Genomic DNA, 20896 nt, shown 5'->3' with positions numbered 1-20896 from the left:
CAAAAGCAAGCTCATTAGAAGAACCATTAAAAGAGCTTTATCAATGCTGAAAACTAGCACCTATATCACCCAGTTCCACAGGTCCTGCCAACATCATCTCAGATATTGAAGACTATCACTAATTTCACCTTTTAGAGGACAATTTTAAAATGTCACAATTGAGGATGTAGAGGAATCCAAATAGCAGAATATTGGCACAAATAAATTAATACAGAGAAAAATCACCTTTATGTTTTTCCTATGTCATCCATCTCCTCAGATGGGCCATGTGGCTAACATGTGATATTATAACTTTGGGAGAATTATGACCAACTAGAAAACCATTTGGGCTGTCAGTAGTGCAGTAGTTCAGGTTTTCACGGAACAAGAGCATTGGCATGCTATGCTGTTATCCACCCAGAGTTACAGGACTGATGTGAAGATTATCTATGTTAAAGCATGAGAAACCTAACAGGCCAAATGTCTGGAATATTTTCATACCTATTATTTCATGGGGACAAACTCGGAGACAGGGAATTAATCCATTCTCCTTTCTGGGCATCTATGTGCTTGAGCTGAAGTTTGCCTAGGTGTTGTGGTGACACTGCTGTACAGTGCTGATTTGGTCTTTATATAGAAATATGAAGAGCATCTGGTACGAAGACATAGAACACTGAAGCTGGAAAGATGGCTCCACAGTTAAGCACATGCTACTTTTGCAGAGGACCTGGATTTGGTTTCCAGTACTTACATTATAGCTCACAGTCACCAGTAACTCCAGCTCCATGGGATCTAGCACATTCTTCTGGACTCCTTGGGCACTGCACATGCGGCATACATATATTTGTGCAGGCAAAACAATCACACATAAAATAAAAATAAATCTTTAAAAAAGAGATGAAAACTGAATGGCACACCACCTTGGCCACCTATTACTAGCAACTTTTTTGTTATTACTTCTTAGTTTTGCTGCAAGGACTGTAATTACACACATATAAGAAAGAGTGGGTTGGATAATTCAAAGTAAAATTGTTACATGTCTAGCTCTGGAGACTCCTGATGCTAACTAACAAGGTTTGACAATATTGCACTTCAACTCAATGACTTAAACAAGAATATCATTATTACCATCTGGTGTCTGGGTAGCTTCTATGAAAATGCTAATTACTTGGTACAAAACTTAACAGGCAGGGTCATCAGGTTGTGCTTGTTTTATTCCCATCCTTTAGCTCACAGGATTAGCCTAATGCTTTGGTAATATTAAATATTATATATTGGATATATCAAATAATATTTCCTTGGCTAGGGCATTCCTTATAAGGGTGTTAATGCTTGTGCTACAGACAAACTCCCATTGGGATTTGCGATAATATTTTTTATCTGAAGAAAGTCAGAAGAAAATTTGAATCAATGTTGTCTTTCCTATGGAAGAGCACAGTGTTTAGTTTGACAGTCTCAGAACAAGAATTTATTAAGCTCTTGCTGCTCAGTATGCTAGATGCTGATCACAGAGTACCAAACTAAAGTAAGTATGCTTTAGGTTTTCATGGCCCTTACCACCCCGAAGAAAAACGGCCTTTCCCTAAACAATAACCTCATAGTAACGATTGTCTAATCACAAGTTCATTGAAGTTATGAGGGAAAGAACAATGATTATCTGAGCAAAGGAAGCTGACCTAGAGTAGGATGCTGGAGAACACTTTTGTGGAAGAAACATTTGAGAAAAAGTTTAAATGATGAGTAAAGAAAGGTTGCCTTATTGAAGTATTGTGGCTTGGGTATGAATCATCCCACATATGGTACACATGTTTAAAGATTGGCCCCATCTGGTGGATCCAACCATAGAGAGGTGAATGGATCATAAGAGTGACAGTTACACCAATCAATTAACACTCATGTTATGATTTTCTAGCTGACTGGGAAGGTAGGAGGTGTGGCCTGCTTACAAGAACTAAAGCACAGGAGACACGATTTTGAAGGGCCATTGTTTCCTGGGAACTATGAGGTAGCATAAATTTTGTATTCCATATACTCTTGGTTCCATAATATTCTATTTCACCACAGGTCTATGCCAATAGAGAAAACTGACTGTAGATTCATACCTCTGAAGGAGTAAAACCAAATAAATATTTTTCCCCTCTACATTGTTCTCTTGGATACTTGTCATACCACCACTAGCATCACCACCACCACCACCACCACCACCACCACCAGCAACAACAACAACCCAACACAAGAAAGAATGTTGAGAAAACCATTTTTAAGTGAGAGAGAAGTATACAGGCAGACTCCATGACAGGAGAAATTGTCTCTAAACTGTGGAACTAAAATAGAGCATATGAGTAAAATAAAGATGAGATTAAAGAGATGAACAAGGCTTATCTGATAAGCATTGTAGGCCATCATATAGTATGTGGTTGTTTTCTTAAAATTCATGAGAAAGGAAAGTATTGAAAGATGTTGTTTAGTGACTTGACAGATTTTTAAAAATTTATTTTTATGTGTATATGTGTCCTGCCTGCACGTATGTATATCTACCACGTGCATGTCTGTTGTCCTGAGAGGCCAGATCAGGGACTCAAGTCCCCTGTAATTGCATTAACAGGCTGTTCTGAGCTGCCACGTGCATGCTGGGAAAGGAATACTGGCACTCTGCAAGAACAGCAAGTGTTCTTAATCACCGAGCCATCTCTCCAGACTAGATTGTTATGTTTTTTGTTTCTTGTTTTTTTCTTTTTAAACCACGGATCTGTCTACATGGAAGAGAAATAACTGGGCTGCAAGAGTTTACATGGGGAAATTAGATAGGAAGGTAGAGAAAGAATGCAAGTGAAAGAAAATGGTAGCTGAGGCCCTGAGTGGACTAATCAGGGGACTTTCAGTCAATGAATAAATCAGCAAAGACTGACTTGGCACGTATCTCAGGATGCATGGCTGGCTCTACCCATCATCTTGAAGGGAGATTCATCTTCAGTCTTTCACCTTCTTTTTTTGGCACCCTGGCTTCTGTCCAATTATCAAGCATCCCAATATAATGGGGCTGAGTTAATAAGGTGTTACTTTATTAAAAGTATTAGCATTTAAGGGAATAATAAGAAGAAATTGACTCAAAGGCTATTAAGCAGTGGTTTTTGTTTCTATAGAAGAGCATTTGTCAATCTATGATACAAAAAAAAAGTAGTGAAACATTGTGAGATTCCATAGAAATTTAATGGGTGGAAGAAGCCTTAATAAAAAAAAAAATTCTAGGCCCTATCTTAAATTCGATTCAAAATCTGAAATCTTGATTAGAGTTTGGAGTGGAGCTTAGTCAAGAGATAGTGCTGAACATTAACATCTGAAGAGCATTACTTATAAGGGTAATTTGGAGATTGATTTTTTTTTTTTTAGACCAGGAAAAATTACTGTTAGAAGAATGGAGAGAGCCTTCCTTCTCGGTTGAGAATGGTCCTATGAAAATGTCAAGAATTAGCCTTTTTGGTCTAAGGAATAAGAAAGTGCACTGGTTTGTTAGGTGGGATGAGCTTGGTTGGGATCACCTTGATTTAGGTGGGGTCACCTTGAGTTAGTTGGGATCATCTTGAGCATGAGAAAACAAAAGAAAAGGTGCAGCGTGCTCACAGAGCAGTACTGCTATGCCTGGCCTATGTGAAATAAAGCAGTTTCTATGATCTCTGAGTGGTGGGTCTCTCTCCCTCTCTCCCTCCCTAACCCCCCCCCCCCATCTCTCTCTGTACTACATTTGAAATTTCTGAAGAGAAAATGGTGACCTCACCTGAGTCCTGGGGTCAGATGCTTCCTGGATACAAGCTCTCCTCTGGCAGGAAAGGTGTGCAGAGGGCTACCAAGAGCCCTACCTCCTGGGTGCAGATAGAGGCAGGAAGGACCCTGTTGAAGCTGAGGCCTGTGTGCTCTTGGCTGGTCCCGACTTAGAGAGTCACTGGAGAGAAAATAGCTCTCTCTCCTGAGTGCCGGGGTCAGACGCTTCCTGGAGACAAGCTCTCCTCTGGCAGGAAAGGTGCACAGAAGGCTGTAGAACAGCCACTGGTGGATATTAGCCCAGAAGTTCAAAATACCCAAGATCCAGTTCACAAACCACATGAAACTCAAGAAGAAGGAAGACCAACGTGTGGATACTTCGATCCTTCTTAGAAAGGGGAACAAAATATCCAAGGAAGGAGTTTCAGAGACCGTGTGGATCAGAGACTGAAGGAATGACCATTCAGAGACTTCCCCACCTTGAGATCCATCCCATATAAAATCACCAAACCCAGACACTATTATGGATGCCAACAAAAGCCTGATATAGCTGTCTCCTGAGAGGCTCTGCCAGTGCCTGAAAAATACAGAAGTGGATACTCACAGTCATCCAGTGGCCTGAGCACAGGGTTCTCAATAAAGGAGCTAGAGAAAGTACCCAAGGAGCTGAAGCGGTTTGTAGCTCCATAGGAGGAACAACAATATGAACTAACCAGTAACCCCAGAGCTCCCAGACACTTAACCACCAACCAAAGAGTACACCATAGCCAAAGAGTACACATGGTGAGACTCATGGCTCCAACTGCATGTGTAACAGAGAATGGCCTAGTCAGTCATCAATGGGAGGAGAGGCCCTTGGTCCTGAATGCCAGGGCCAGAAAGCAGGAGTGGGTAGGTTGGTGAGCAGGGAAGGGGGAAAGGGTTAGGAGGTTTTCAACGGGGAAACCAGAAAAGGGGATAACATTTGAAATGCAAATAAAGAAAATATCTAATAAAAAAAGAAATTTCCTTCTCTCATTTAATGATTGGAACCCTTATTTGGTTAACACTGTGAGTATAAACATTTGTATCTCCCCTTTTCTAAACCCCTATGTTGAGATTCTTATCATTAAGGTGATGATTTTAGGAGGTGGGACCTTTGGGAGTTGATTAAGTCTGGTAAGGAAAGCTGTTGTGATTAGCCATTCTAGTAGCTCTCTCGCCTCTGTCATCACATGAGAAAATAGCATGAAGGCATTCTGTATGAATCAGGAAACAGTCTTTCACCAGACATTAGTCTATCTGCACCTCTATATTGAACTACTGAACTTCTAGAACTGTGAATAACAAATTTCTCTTGTTTTTAAGATATCAAGTCTATAATATTTTACAATAGTAATCAGAATGGACTAAAAAAGAACATATAGCAACAATAGCCAATTATAGTGAGTCTGTACTATGTGCCAGGCACTTTGCAAAAATATTTTAGATGCATTACATCATTTAGTCCTTATATTACTCAGAGGTAATGATTAATCCCCCTTTGTCAATAAAGAAACTCAGTAATAGAAAGGATAGATAATGTGCCCCAGGATCACATAGTTTTGAAATGACTAAACCAGAATTTTAACCTGTCTGACCCTAGAGATTGAAAGTTTAGCTACAGTGCAAAGCCATTCCTATCAGCTCATACCCATGAGGGTTGATATTCCTATAGAGAAGCACAAACATACACATTCACTTAGAAGGAGTCACTGTGTGTGATAGAGGCTAAGCTCTGTGCAATCAAAGACAACTCAGGCCCTAATAAAGCTTGGCACAGTCCTGGGTAAACCTACAACCTCACGCAGAGATTCATCTTCCCTTGTGGATAAAAAGTGTCCCAAAATGGTAAGTAGGAGGTATTGAGAGCAAGCGACTGGGAGTCTGTCAGCAAATTTGTTGGTGCTAGCACAGAAAAAGAAAGGGAGAGTTTTAATTTTCTTGGATTTGTTATGTAATTGTTGTGTCATTTGTTTGTTTTTAGTGCAGAGACACAAACAAGGGTCCTTCCACATGGTATTCAAGCTCTGGACCACTAAGCAATGAATACCTAGTCCTAGTAATTCTTTCTATATGTCAAACAAATTTTGATAGGTTGAAAATAGAAACAAGCAGAGAAGGAGGAAGAGGAGGACAGACAGATAAATGTCATAAAACTAAATGAAGCCATTTAGTTCTTCACTTCAGATAGCTTCTAATGCCTGATGGATATAATAGAAGATAAGTAGTCAACCTTTTGAAGGTAATTTTAAATTTAGGTGTAACCTGTGGGCTATCTGGTGGAGCTGATCTGAACTTTATTTTGACTTGTCAACTTCTAAGTTACTGAATCAACCCCCTGGGGATTATCATGGCAGAGGATTAGAGTGTGAAACCAGTGTTTTTAAGTAGCCTTAGATTCTTAGAGGTCATGCATTCTGTTCTGAGCAATTACTGTCAGTTTAGACATTCAAGATGAAAGAAGGACGTGTACAATTAATCAAGCAGAGGCATATAGAATCCAAACAGGAAATATCCGATGGGCTAATAGACAGAATGGGAGGAAGAGAGAAGGGGACATTAGCTTTTCTTTTCTTCTTCTTTTTTTAAACACAGTGCACATCAGAGTGTTAAAGAATTCAAGAACTTATAATTTGGACTTATGCTAAACACACAGAGAGCAAGATATAGGAAAAATTATGCAGCAGCACTGAAGATGTCCTCTTTTGACACTATTTAATCATTCATGTGCTCAACAAGGGTCACACCAGGCACTCTACTTGGCACTTGTGGATGTGAAGATTAATCAGGTCACAGCCCTGGTCATAGGGAGGGCATAGAGCAATGGGATAAACAAGAAAACAAAAATAAAAGAAATAAAATGTGATAAGTAATATAGGAGCAATTTTTCCCCCTGAAGGTTCTATGTGTTTTAGAATCAGGGTAGGAGAGAAATCATTCAGAAGAGCCTGTAAATATGACATCATCTCATGTAACAGGAAAGAAATGAGCATAGAGGGTTCTTTTTCTTTTTTTTTAAAGATATTGATTTTATTTGATGTGCTTGTATACCTGAGTGTGTACGTTTGCACCGTGTCAATTCAGTAGATTGAAAGGTTAAAAGAGGGTGCTGTGTCTCCTGGGAATGATGTTACAGGTGATTGTGAGCTGCTATATGGTTGCTGGGCACCAATCTTGGGTCCTCTGCAAGAGCAGTAAGCATTCTTAACTGCTGAGACATCTCTCTAGCATTGATTTCTTATGATAGCAATACTATGACTGCTCTTAGGGATATGATAATATTTATTCAAATAGGATGTCTGTTTTTTTTTTAAATTGGGCTTGTGTCTCTTTAGAAGGAGCGAGGAGAGAGAGAGAATAGAAAAGCACTCCGATGCTCATCAGAAAGGAAGAGGGGGTTTAGAAAGCCCAGAAACACTGTAGAATTGACACATGAAGACCTGTGAGAACTCCAGAGGTGAAAATGTACCTGGGGTTAGATGGTAGGAGACACTGAAATTTTTTCAATAAGATTGTAAACCTTTGGTAAGAAATCAGGCTTCAGGAAATACAAAGGGACTGAAGCAGCAGGAGACCCCCCCTCCTCTATACCTTCCCCTCCAAAGTATAAACTGAGCCTATATGCTTGGAAGTTAAAGAACAGAGAATGCCATCTGCCCCAAGCACCATCTACAATGAGGGTGGTATTGAAAGCTGTTGTCCTTGAGGCATTTGGGATGTAGTTAAAAGATGCAGGCCACCAGAGCCAGAAGGCTTGGTTTTCAAATGCTGTCCTTTCACAAAGCAGGCATGATAACCTCTGTAGACCTCCCAGACTTGTGAGGCTTAAACAAGATGCTAGATAGAAAAGCATTTTGTGAACTCTTAAAGTATATGCACTAGTGTTCGACTCCTTCTGTCCTACGAACCCCCTACGGTAATCAAAAGCCCTTAAGGATAAATGAAATAATCAATGGAAAAACACACTGAGCCCCTTTGAAAGAAGTTAGTGCATGGAAATATTAAAATAATGATGATGCACATCTGCTTCTTGCTGATAATGCATCCCTTTAAAGTCAGACACCAAAAGAGCCATAACACACAATGCCCTCTGCTGTTTGTTGAAAGCCCTCTACTGTTGAAAGATGGTTATATCACCATGGTTTTACCAGCAAATACCTCATTTTTAACTCACAAATAATAGTGTTCCACCTCCTCCTCTTCTTTTCTAAGTTGCTATTCTTCTTGACAAAATCTGAATACATAAATGTCACATGCATACAACCATGGTTGCCTTTCCATTTTCTGAGGCCATATTATATAGTAGAGATTAGATCATGATAAGCAACGGGTCACATCTGGCTAGACCCCTTCAGAACACTTAGACATTGAAATTATGCGTAGAGCAGAATATTCAAAGTGAAAGTGCACAGTTTTTCTTTAAAAAAAAAAAACCTACATAATGGGATGATAACTGCCAGCCACATGTCTTAGCAAGGCCTGCATTCTTTTAAGTGCAATTTCATGCTTCTGATGGAAAGAAGTGCACTGTGACTGGAAGCCCCATTTGTTGTTCAGTGACTCAGATATGTGTTCCACATCGCCACCCCCAAGCAATACCACATGTGATTCTTCAAAGAGATGAAGGGCAACTAGCATAAAGGCAAGTGGGACCACACTGGGGTCCAGAAAGAAGAATAAATAGTCTATATCACCACAAGTATCATGTTCTTATTGCAGGGGATTTCTGGTGGAACATGGAGGCAAAAACCCCAAGAGATCTATACATTTATGTGTACATGCTCCTGTCTATATCCAAATGTATGTGGAAGTCAAAGGTCAACTTTGTGTGTCACTTGTCTGGCATTCTGCCTTTGTTTTTTGAGACAATGTCTCTCCTTGTTCTGGTTTCTGCTAATTAGGTTAGGATGGCTGTTCAGAAGTTTAGAGGATATGTCTGTCTCAGCCTCCCTAGCACTGAGATTACAACTTTGAGTATCCCAGCATTTCTAGTTTAGTACTGTGACTCTTGCAGTCCTCATGCTTGTATGGCAAAACACTTTACCAACTGATGTCATTTCCCCACCTCCCAAAGCAGAGGAATCTGGAAATGGCAGCCAAAAGGACTATTCAGAACGGTGACCAAATGTTGGTGAGGCTGACTTCTTAAATCTCAACTACCCTTCCTCTATTTCCAGTTCTACCCTGTTTGTCCATCTCCTCTGCCCTGATCCTGAGTGCCTTCCCCAATTAGATTCTGGTCTGGACAATTTATTAGAGCTAAAGAATTAATAGGGGCTAATGGCTCTGGTTGTAAAATGTGCTTTCTATCTTAAAACACTGACAATTAGACGCTGAAGGTGGAGAAAACTTCTAGATCTCTTCTCATCTGTCATATGAGTAGTGTGGTGACAGACAGGTAGGAAAAGACAGAATCAAGTCGCTGAGATTCTAATGTGTGATATATGACACCTTTTGTTTGTTTGTTTGTTTTTCGAAACAGGGTTTCTCTGTATAGTCCTGGCTGCCCTGGAACTCACTTTGTAGACCAGGCTGGCCTCAAACTCAGAATCTGCCTGCCTCTGCCTCCCAAGTTCTGTGCCACCACACCCGGCTCATATTTTTTTTTTTCTTTACCTCAGACCAGGAGATTGCAGAGAGCTAGACACTTCAATGCAATATATAAGGATTAAAGCAATTATTGTGAATTAACTTAATCATTCTTCTACATGCCTTTGGAGACAGGTTTTTTATTCTATTGTCACCACCAAATAAATGAAGGTTTGTAAATAGAGATAAATTTAATTTTTAAAGGATTATCTATCCTCAATGGTCCCAAATCTTTAAATTAAAAGTGTCCCCACTGCATAAAATCAAGGACCTGTGTTGTGGCAATGTAAGACACAAGGAGAGCAGGCCTGAAGTACAGGAAGGCTAAACATGTTGTTATTGTCATTTTGTCCATGCATTTTCTATTTAAAAGACAACAAGATCTCTTGGCATGCCCTCACTAACTGGAGGCCAGAGAATATGGAGCAAGGTGAAGTATTTTCTTTTATGCACTTATAAGACTTCTGTTTCCAGAATGTTCCACCAATGAGTCGGTGAAAGGACACAATATAAGATGCAAAACTTCCGGGTGTGCTCTGATCAAGTGAGATTTATCTTGTTTTGTTTTCCTTTTTAGAATACATATTTGAATATTGAAGTAGATGCTCACAATCATCCATTGGATGGAGCACAATGAAGGAGTTAGAGAAAGTACTCAAGGAGCTGAAGGGTTCTAAAGCCCCATAGGAGGAACATCAATATGAACTAACCAGTACACCCAGAGCTCCTTGGAACTAAACCACCAGTCAAAGAAAACACATGGTGGGACTGGTGGCTCTAGCTGTATTTGTAGCAGAGGATGGCCTAGTCCTGAGTGGTTGTGAACAAGGAATGAGTCAGCACTCAGGTGATTTCCTGTAAACCTCCTTCCTACCTTAATTTGTAAAATAAAGGAGAACTGATGATTGGGCAGATAAAAGGGAAGGTGGAGAGAAGGAGAAAATGGAAGAGGGAGAGTTCGAAGAGGAGGAGGAGGAAGAAGAAAAGCAGAGCAGAAGCATATGGCCTGGAGAAACCACAAGTTATAAGGGATAGATGTGCAAGATGGTAATGTAGCGGTAGATCTGCCCAATCTAGGCACACAGCATGCATTCATATTAATTGAGTTGTGTTTTCATTGCCAAGACATATTTGGATTAGATATTTACCGCAACACTATACAGGGAGTCTATTTGTATTTTATAAATCTAGGTGGGTTTCTTTCATGTGTTTGAGTGTTTGTCTACATATCTGTGGACCACTGTGTGCCTCGTGCCCATGGACACCTATAGTGGATGGCTGTGGGCTGCTTGCTCTCCTGGGAGAGGCTGTCTGGAATGAGGTATGAGTCACATACTCAGACGGCTTCTTGTGAATCAGTCACCTAAAGAAAGAAGGAGCCAGACACTGGGCGAGTAGGCGGGGCTTCAGATTGGAGAGAGGAAGAGAGGAAGCAGGGGCTAGAGAGGGCCTGTTTTGGAATGGGTTGGCAGAGGTGTAAGATGTAGCTGCTAGAGTTTCCCGGTATCATGGCGGATCTGCAAGGATTTACCATCGGAGAAATCATATTTAAATAAAGCTTGCAAAATTAGGTTTGAGTTGTTGCACCCAGAGATTGAGTTACCATTGTTTCTGAACTAAGTTTGTGTTGCGTTTTCCTTTACTTAGAGGCTTGTCTGGGTTCAAGAGAGAAAGGCATAGTGTCCACACTTCTGTCTTCATTCTTCTTGAGTTTCATGTGTTTAGCAAATTGTATCTTATATCTTGGGTATCCTAGGTTTTGGGCTAATATCCACTTATCAGTGAGTACTTATTGTGTGAGTTCCTTTGTGAATGTGTTACCTCACTCAGGATGATGCCCTCCAGGTCCATCCATTTGGCTAGGAATTTCATAAATTCATTCTTTTTAATAGCTGAGTAGTACCTTAGAATTGGGAACAAAACACCCATGGAAGGAGTTACAGAGACAAAGTTTGGAGCTGAGACGAAAGGATGGACCATCTAGAGACCGCCATATCCAGGGATCCACCCCATAATCAGCTTCCAAAAGCTGACACCATTGCATACACTAGCAAGATTTTGTCGAAAGGACCCAGATGTAGCTGTCTCTTGTGAGACTATGCCAGGGCCCAGCAAACACAGAAGTGGATGCTCACAGTCAGCTATTGGATGGATCACAGGCCTCCCAATGGAGGAGCTAGAGAAAGTACCCAAGGAGCTAAAGGGATCTGCAACCCTATAGGTGGAACAACATTATGAACTAACCAGTACCCCGGAGCTCTTGACTCTAGCTGCATATGTATCAAAAGATGGCCTAGTCGGCCATCACTGGAAAGAGAGGTCCATTGGATACGCAAACTGTATATGCCCCAGTACAGGGGAACGCCAGGGCCAAAAAATGGGAATGGGTGGGTAGGGAAGTGGTGGGAAGGTTATGGGGGACTTTTGGGATAGCATTGGAAATGTAATTGAGGAAAATATGTAATAAAAATATTTAAAAAATGAAATGTAAATGAAGAAAATATCTAATAAAAATGCCTTGAAATAAAAAAAAGAGAGAGAGAGAGAGAGAAAGGCTCGGCGGCAAAGCATGGGTTTGCCAGTGTGTACCACAAAGGTCGTGGGGAACTTGAAGCATGGGGTTGGCGTGGTAGTGACTTGTCAGTGAGAACCTAGCTAGCTGGGTGTAGAGATTGAGGAGTTCTGAGATAAAGTCTCCATGAGACAAAGCAGGTCTGCATTGCCTGCCAGTGCATGGCCAGCCTGGCACCAGGGCAGAGAGTTGGAGGCACAAGCGCAGAAGCATGCTGGCTCTGCATTTTTTTTTTTTAATTTCCTGCAACAGACATCCGAAGAGAGGTATAAACTATAGTTACAGAGAGTTATGAGCTGCTATGTGGGTTCTGTGAATTGAACTGGGATCTTCTGCAAGAGCAAGCAGCAAGTGCTTTTAACTGATGAGTCATCACTTTGGCCCATCCACATGTAGAAAGACAGTGATGGCTAGTAACAAGAAATGTTGAAGAGACTCAGTAGAAAAGCATCACAGTATTTTCTGGACCAAATTAAAGACAAAGCAAACAAAATGGAGGCAACAATGAAGTTATAGGTGTTCATGATTCAGGAGATAAATATAAGCTTGCAAGTGACACACACTAGAGAAACTTGGGGAAAACTTTTGAAAACTTGAGGAAAAAATATGCCTCTGGTTAGAATATGCATTCTAGAAACCATGCAGCCTGAGTTCAAATTTCACCTCCATCACTTCCTAATGGCAACTTGATCTCGCCTTATCCCCTTGAGCCTTATCCGACAAAATATGCACAATAGAGCTTAGCTGAGGATGGTTGTGAGGATGAACCAAATGAAGAGTAGAAAGCTTTGGAATGTCACTTGCCATATGGAGCTCAGTAAGTGGTAGCTATTATAACACTTCCCATCTTAGAGTTGGGACTATTTAAGTACTACTGTGCTTTATTGAAGTGCTGGCCAGCCATGGTAGTAGCATACTGGTGTTTGATGTGAATCTCAAAGCAGTCTCCATTGTTTGAGACACATGAAAAGTCAGTGTTTGGGGATTTAACTAAATGGAATCCTAGACAAATGTATTAAAGGTGGAAGGAAAACTTGCTCCCAGAAACTATGCTTGTTTTGTGCTTTGACCCCATCACTGCTTCTGTCTATCCTCCTCTGATTTGAATGAGGAACGAATGATATAAAAATAAAACTGGATTAGAGAAATCAACTGCCTTCTATCTCTGCTACAAGGAAATGTCAGATCTAGGCAATTATTGTTCAGCCTGGGGCAAGCCAGGCTCAGGGGAAGGGAGAAGAGGGAAGAGGACTTGAAGAAAGACATTTAAGAGCCCATGAAGAAGGTAGTGAGCATTACAGAGTTGTAGGCACTGTCCTGGGGATAAATATAAGCATTTGATATCATCTCAGCTTCAGGGACCTACAATCTAGAAAAGAAGACATAGAGTAAGACCGACCAACTAACACTAACACACACACACACACACACACACACACACACACACACACACACACACACACACACAATCATTTATAGTAGCCTATAACAAATCTCCAATGAGATCTGTTGGTTAAAACAATGGATACTTGGGAGTAGCAATTACTCTGGAAAGAAAAGTTGGGCTTGACTCTAAAGGTCCTTGAATGTGAAATGTGTGCTGTGGGCAATTAGAAGTTAATGATGTTTGTATGTGAGTGGGGGTACCATATGCAAAAGAGAATTTCAGGAAGATTAATCTGGCAACAGTTTGAGCAATTTAATTTAACAACCGTTTACTGAGTATTATGTGTAGCACCAGAGTCCAAGGTACAAAGATCTGCAAGGATACAGAAAAACAGACTGCATACATACCCTCTCTGAACAGAAATCCTCAACAGGGAGATAGACACATATTCAGTGAACAGCAGCATGTAAGAGAAAGAGAAAGTTCAATGTGTCCCACATGAGGTGATCTCTAAGGTAGACTATATGGTACATTCATTGAATAAGAATGTGGGAGAAAGTATGTTTTACATAAGTACCTGCACATTTATGTAGATTTTATCTGCAAAGTTACACAAAAATTCTGGTAACATAAATTGCCTCCACGGAAGCATATTAAAATGGCTGTGGTGAGGAGCATGATAGCTGTATAGTTGTATGTAATAGTTGTATGTATTGCCATTGGTAACTTCTGAGTTTAAATCTAAACAACACATTATTTTCCCCAAGCATTTACAAATACTAAGGACTTATGGCATATCTCAGTTGGTAGAGTACTTATTTAACAAGCATTAGTCCCTAGGTTAAATCCCTAATACCAATATATGCACAATGGATAGTGTAATCGGGAAATGCCGAGTTCTCATTGAGCCAATATGGAAAGGCCTGTAAGAACATTTGTATATGAACCTGTGTCTTTAAGTGGCAATATATGAGTAGGAGTTATATCAAGCAGTAGACAGAGCTTACCAGAAAGAAGCCCTGTGGGTGGGGCTAGACATTTGCTATCCATCACTGTTTGTCAGATACGTGTGGTTATTGAGAAAGGAAAATATGGCCAGTGTGTGTGGATTGAAAGTTGCATAATTCACTTTTGTACATTATATTTAACCCTTTAGTACATAATAGCACAACTACTGTGTTGACCAATTTCACACTTTCTTTTTCATTCTATATCTTTTCAAACCCCTAATTATACTTGAAAACAAAGGCTGCTAAATGTACAACTTCATTACATGGACTTTATTTCCTTGATGTTGAGTCTGTACAATTACCCACTTTTCACTTGGTTGGCTTCTACTCATCTTTTAGGTATTCATTCCATTAAACATCTATTCTTCAGACAGGCTTTTCAGAGTCAGACATGTAACTTGGTGGCAGAGTATTTGTCTAATATGCCTAGGTTCGTATTTGATGCTCAGTGCCACAGAAACAAACAAGGAAGTCTTTCATGAGCTCCCAGGCTAGCTAATGCCCCTTCCCACCATGTTTATACAATACTTATTATTTTCTCTTCCAAGTGTCTGCATCCTCTCCCTAGGCACTTCATAACATGATTATAAAAATGTATTGATTTATTTAACATTGGCATGCTGTGCTTGACTATAAACTCATGGAAGCCTAGAATACACCTCTATTACTCAGCACAAAATCTGCCATAGTGTGGACATTTAGTGAATACGTGTGGAATGAAAGCTGAGGAGATGCATACATAGTCTATTGTTCATGTGTTATGGCATAAATCTGAAATGTCCCCTCCATGCTTGTGATGGGAGAGGCTGATACCCAGCTAGTATTCTGGTTTAGAGGCTATGGGACTTCACTGGTAGAATTAGGTCATTAGAGGAAGGCACTTGAAAGTTAATAACCCAATCTTTGGTTTCAGTCTTACTGTGTGTTGTCTGCTCTGCTATGTGAAATGGCCTGCGTCACATACTTCCTCTGCCATGCACCCTATTCTCCATCTTGCAGCATTTGAAATTTTGAGCCCAAATGAACCCTTCATGTTTGGGGATGTTTCTGTGTGGTATGCTATCACAGAGTCATGAAAAGCAACTACTATAACACAGCTGGTGAGTCATACACCAGAAACAATGGAAAGTACTATAATTACAGGGAAAAAAAACCCTAAAGTACCACCTGGGTGCAGGAATGACCTAAGCTTTCTTTTCAGGCATTATTCTCCAAGGAAACTTTGAAAGCAGTGGCAATTCTCAAAGCCCTGAAGTACTTCCCAAAGTACGTTTGTGGTCTGGCAGCTATTCTTCCTGATTCCACAGGAGCCTGCAAGTTGGGTTACTATGACTCCTCAAAAAGACTGGAAGCTGTTGCCAGAGAATGCTTAGTGACACAGCTATGTGCTATTCTACTTCTGAGGGACTGGTGCAAGGCTCTTGGATATGAGAAAGAAAAGCATCTTCTATGGTGCCTGGTGGTCCAAAACGGGAAAATCAGGTCAACTTCTAATTATATTAAGCTAGCAATAAAGAATTCCAATGCTTTATGAAAAAATGCCCAGCTATTCCAGACTAGGGGCACATGTTTGTCTATATTCTCAGATGGAGTGAGGAAGGTGGCAAGGGAAGTTTTTATTTTAGATAATGAAATCTCTTGTATGGAGAAGCCCACAAAATGTCACAACTTAAATTGACATATACAGTGAACCCTAATGGAAAGTGTCAGTGAATGGTGCAACGACCATTGATGTCATTTCCTTACCGGAAATGCTCATTAACTACGACTCTAATGTTTTTGCCTTTTGTGACTCTGGAAGCCATAGCCAGGCTAGGTTTCACAAGTAGTACAGAATAGAGAAAGCTTATGGGGATATAGTGTACTTTTAAGAAGTAAAATAAATGTAATAAAAAGCAGGCAGCATAATTGTCATGAATTATACCCCATGACATTTGATAATAACAAGGTTGGTACATTGCAAATAAGTTCCACATTTACAACCCTGCCTTGGTATTTACACTTATTGAATTGTTTAGGGAGGTGGTTCCTGGATGCTGGAGGCCCATATATAAGACTTATTAGCATAATTGGAGTACAGCCAAATCCCTCAGTGTACATTGCAGACACTTGTTAAAAGCTTGACCTTGGCGGAAACAACATCCTACTTGTCTTCCATCAGTTAACAGCTGCTGAAGTTCTCTTCTAAAGTCAACTTGCAGCCATCTAGTTTGGGGAGGTTGTCCTCAACACTGACCTTACACAGGTCCTCAGTTCCCAAGATGGTGATGAAGGTTATGTTCCCACCTTGCTGAGGAAATTAGTCGCAATTTTCTATTACCTGGACCAAACATTGCTTTTCATTTGTTTAATTCCCTGAGAGTTGACACTACACATTCATTCATTGAGCAATTGCTTTATGTAAAGGCCCCCGAGATGAATGAGACAGTCACTGCCATCAAGGAACTTACACTTCAGTCAAGGACACAGAGAGCCAAGTATAGTAGGAGGCAGAATGAAATAAAGGCCATAATAGAGGTATGAACAAATTGATGCGGGAGCATTAGATAACACCATTTATTTTAATGGTGAAAGGAAAATTAAGAAAGGCTTTAAAAGGCAGCATTGGCCCTTGAAGGATTAATAGGAGAAAAAGGGTAAAGTTAGGCAGTGAGGTAACACTAGTCTGACTAAATTTCTGGTGTGTATCTAGCATAAGGGTACATGAACATCTGAGGATACAAACATATTCCTATATATTGCTGGTCTCCTCCCAGAGTGAATATGATGCAGCATTGCTGTAGGAATTAAGTAAAAGAGGATTGATGTTTGCATCTGAGTATGCTCCTGGGACCTTTGAAGGGCACACTACTTTTGTTAACTAAGAGAAACAACAAAGGTCTTTGAAGAATAGGTAGTTGATGACGCTATCTATGTCAGTGTGAAAGATGGATTAAAAAGCATGTGGGAATGAAGCACAGAGAAGAATCTCCATTCTTAAGAGATCTCAGGGTGAGAAGGGGTAGAGCAGAAGATGCACTAGGAGGTTCTCATCCTAAAAACTAGAAATAGGATAATGCTAATGATGTCTGGCTGGGAAATTATTTCCTGGGGAAACATATTTGGGGATATGTGAATTTTAGTGTCTGGTCTCTATGTTCCAGTAGGGAGGTGGTGCTGGGGAGCTGAAACTCAAGGACTTGACTAAGGATGACCCTGGAAATGAAGAAAAAAAAACAAAAGAATGAAGAAAATTAGGGTTGATGCCTATTATTGTGTGTGATGACAACGACCAATAGATGGGACTGCAGAGTTTAAGGAGTATTAAGGGAAGATCAGGCTAGGTATACTTGGTAGGAGATTGGAGACAATAAGCAGAATGTACTTTCAAAGGCATTCATAAGGTTTAGCAGGAAGGTGCTCATGGTGTCCTCGAGTAGCCTCGAAGGAGATTTCACTCCTTCGAAGATGGTTGCTCTTTAATAGGACACTGGGAACTTGAGGATGTTTGAAGACTGAGAAGAAATGAGATGATGGAATAATGGATGTGAAAAGTTAAAGTCCTTTCAAAAGTACAAAGTGCCATACAATATAAGGTCACAGCAAGTCAGCCTTTTGTCACAGATGCTGTGGAATCAGAAAGTCGCTGACATATGTAAGACTCTTTCATTTTCATCACTCTACTGAATTCTACCAGGGGCACTTAGTACATGACCTCCTTCATTTCCCCTCTCTGCTCCCTATGGACCACCAGTTGTTCAGTCAGGTAAAACACTTCATTACTTGATTTTTGTCAAAAACTCCAAGCTACTTTGCTATCTGAGGCCACAGATTGCCAAAGAATGAGAATTTATCATATTTAATTATGTTCAATTTATGTTTCATTGGTATATTTGGGAATTAGTAAGAAAATGGATGGAACTAACATGGAATATTGGAGGGAAAGACTGGTAGAGAATATTGACAAACTAGTTCTCATTACCAAAATAAAATTACTTTAGCTAAAATAAAGCCATTCAATGTTATGTTACTTGAGAAACAAGCCGTACAATTGAGTCAAAAGGTATTTAGCATAAAAACATACCAGAAGTCTGAGATTCCTAGGAAAATACTGAAACAGGAAGTTCTGCTGTTTTTTTAAATTATTATTACTTCGCTTTTCATTTTTGTCCCAGACAGTGTCTTACTTTGTAGCTGGACTGATCTTGAACATGGTGATCCTCCTGCCTCACTATCTGAAGTGGTGAGATTACAGGCGTGAGCCATTCTGGCTGCCTGCTGCTTCTAGAGAGAGTAGTAATTGCTTAAGAAGCTCTTAAATGTACAGTTTGAAATATTAAGCATACACTTACGAAGTTCTAACTCTGAACTAATTAAAGTCTTTCCCATAAATTACACTTCATCTAAATGTCTTTCTTTCCTGTTGGTGAGAGACCAAAAGTGAAGCAGGACATCTTAATGTCACCTCAGTCTGTGATAGTTTCTTATTTCTTTGAATAGCTGCTGCATGATTTGGCTTTTTCAGTATTATTAAAAAGAAGAAAAAGAAAAGACGTGGGCAAGAAACAGGGGACAAGAAAAGAAAAGAAAAGAAAAGAAAGAAAATCGCTATACACACCAGATTACTGTGTATGTCGAATAGAAATTCTTTTCTCTTGACTGTTCTTTCTCTCCATGAACTCATGATACACATTAATCATGTTTGCATGTGAACTCAACACTGTAGGTAAGTCATGTGTGGGCTAGAATTATTTTTTTTTCTTTTTAAATTTGAGACAAGCTAGAGTCACCTGGGATGAGGGTAACTCAACTGAGAAAATACCTCCATCAAACTGGCATGTAGGCAAATCTATGGGAGTGTTTTTTTGATTAATAATTGAAGTGGGAGGGGTAGGTGGTTCTGTGTACTATAAGAAAGCAGGTTGAAGAAGCCATGAAGAAAAAGCCAGTAAGCAGCACTCCTCCATGGTCTCTGCTTCAGTGTCAGCCTCTTGGTTCCTGCTCTGAGTTTCTCTCAATGATGAACTCTGAAATGGACTTTAAAGTCAAATAAACTATTTTTCCCCAAAGTTGCTTTTAGTCATTGTATTAGTTACTGTTCTATTGCTTTGATGAAGCAACATGACCAAGGCAACTTTTTAAGAAACATTCAATTTGGGGCTTGCTTATAGTTTCATAGGATTAGTTCGTGCCCTTCACTGTGGGGAGCTTGGCGGATGTGCTGTAGCAGTAGCTGAGTTTTCATCCTGATCCACAAGCAGCAGGCAGAAAGAATGAGACTAGGTCTAGTGTGGGCTTTTGACATTCCTAAGCTCATCCTTAGTGATACTTCTCCTTCAACAAGGCAACACTTGCTAATCCTTCCCTCAAACAGTTCCACTAACTGAGAACCAATAATTCAAACATATAAGCCGATGGGGGCCATCTCATTAATATAACCTTAGTCATAGTGTTGATCACAGTAATACAAAGGAAACTAGGAAAATAGCAGTGTACCATGACTCAGAACTGCAGCTATTTGCAATCCAAACACTATTGCAAAGATAGTTTCTTCTGTGTTCAACTTTTTTTTATTGAATGCAGCACATCAGTTGTCACTCAGTCTGAAACCTTTGGCTCCTCCCATTCATCATGATCTCAACAACCAGCTGGTAGCCAACTTCCCTGTTGCCACTTGAAACAATAACACATCTTCACTGCTCACAGTAGTATTAATGCAATAGCTTTCCACGGTTAGCTTTCTGTGGCCCCGCCCCTTCTCTCTCTCTCTTTCTACTTTGGGATTGACAAAGGACTCATGCTAATCAAGAACTCTATCGCTGAGGTACAATGCTAATCCTGCCTCATTCTTTCCTACACAGAATTTCTAGGATCATATTTGTACTGGCTAGTTTTGTGTCAACTTGACACAGCTGGAGCTATCACAGAGAAAGGAGCTTCAGTTGCGGAAATGCCTCCGAGACATCCAGCTGTAAGGCAGTTTCTCAATTAGTGATCAAGGGGGAAAGGCAGGCCCCTTGTGGGTGAGACCATCTCTGGGCTGGTAGTCTTGGGTTTTATAAGAGAGCAAGCTGAGCAAGCCAGGGGAAGCAAGCCAGTAAAGAACATCCCTCCATGGCTTCTGCATCAGCTCCTGCTTCCTGACCTGCTTGAGTTCCAGTCCTGTCTTCCTTGGTAATGAACAGCGGTATGGAAGTGTAAGCTGAATAAACCCTTTCCTCCTCAACTGCTTCTTGGTCATGATGTTTGTGCAGGAATAGAAACCCTGACTAAGACAATATTCATATATATATATATATATATATATATATATATATATATATATATATATACACATTTATATATATAATTTTGGGGAAAGATGCCAGAGCTGTAGAACTCGGAGGTACAGGCAGTTATGAGCCCCCAGTGTATGTGTTGGGAAATGAACTAGGGTTTTCTGTAAGACCAATTTTCACTCTTAACTGCTGAGACAGCTCTTACGCCTACTCCATATGCTTTCTTTGTATATAGCTTTTTAGCATAACCCTATAACTTACAGAATTAAACTATGTATCTACTGTTTGTTTTCATGTGTGTAGTAGATGCTTTTCTATTGCT

Source organism: Mus musculus, chromosome X, assembly GCF_000001635.26.
Source record: "Mus musculus strain C57BL/6J chromosome X, GRCm38.p6 C57BL/6J".
Lineage (NCBI taxonomy): Eukaryota > Metazoa > Chordata > Mammalia > Rodentia > Muridae > Mus > Mus musculus.
This window is presented reverse-complemented; position numbering follows the sequence as displayed.